Consider the following 1237-nt stretch of genomic DNA (forward strand, 5'->3'; position numbering starts at 1 on the left):
CAACAATAATTTACTATCACATGAAAAAATAGTATTAATAAAAAGAAAAAATAAAGAAAATATAAAAATATTACTAGACCAAAACTCATATGTTAACAAAAACAATACATAGGTAGACTATATATATTCATAACGAATTTTAAGAACAAACTAGATGGAAGTCTTTATACCAATGAAAAGATTATCTATGAATAAATCTTAAATTAATCAACTTATCATACATACATTCCCTTTACAAAAAAATATGAGTAACCCTATATCTAATTTTTTCATAGTATTTAAGATAAGTTTTCATCAATTACGAAACATACCAAGAACATTTAAATACATTTTATATGCTGATAAAATCAAGTAAAATTTAGGATTTAGATAAAATTGTATATAAATATTGGATAAATAAGACAGTGAGAAGAAAAATTATCACCAATGTAGAATATTTACATCAATAGTGAAAATAACAAATTAAAACTAGAGTCGAAGATACTACATTTCATAATAATATATAAGTGGTAAATCTTATCATATGTTATTTTTTAAAATTTGATATTTGAATTCTTTTATAAAAAAATATTTATTTTGTTTAAAACAAAAGTTTGATGCATGCTTAAAGGCATGAAAAAGGCTTATAGAAATATCTATGCATTTAGCATTGTTGAAGTCTTGGCAACTAAAGCAACCAACCAACAAACTAACCAACCATCCAACAAGACTCTAACCAACACATATATCCAAGGCATGGATCTTTTCCCAACCAACCAACTGATTATTTTATTTACAAAAAATATTCATTATTTAATGTATGCATTTTAAAGTTTTTAACACTACTTATTATAGAATCTTGAGGGTAGGAGTAGGCCAAGAGAGTCAAAATAAGGTTGAATTTGGCCAACCCCAATGGATGGGGTTGGTGTTGGTAGAGCTGCCACTTTCCACATTCATCTCACATATCAATTTAATGAAAAAACAATTTATTAATCTTAATCACATTGTTTTTCATTAATTAATGCTATTATTCATTGGTTTTTATTTATAATTGAAAAACAAACACACCTTGTATCGATCATGTAAAGATGAAAACACTTCGATATGAAATTCCTTGTCTCCCTGAGACTCGTCCCCGTCGAGTCAACGGTTGAGATTCATTTGACCCGCAATCTGAGCGGTGGATTGAAATGCCAGCAAATGGATGAACCTAACCCACAATCTAATCTTGTTACTTAGGGGCATTTCCGTCATT

This window comes from Phaseolus vulgaris, chromosome 3, assembly GCF_000499845.2.
Source record: "Phaseolus vulgaris cultivar G19833 chromosome 3, P. vulgaris v2.0, whole genome shotgun sequence".
Classification (NCBI taxonomy): Eukaryota; Viridiplantae; Streptophyta; class Magnoliopsida; order Fabales; family Fabaceae; genus Phaseolus; species Phaseolus vulgaris.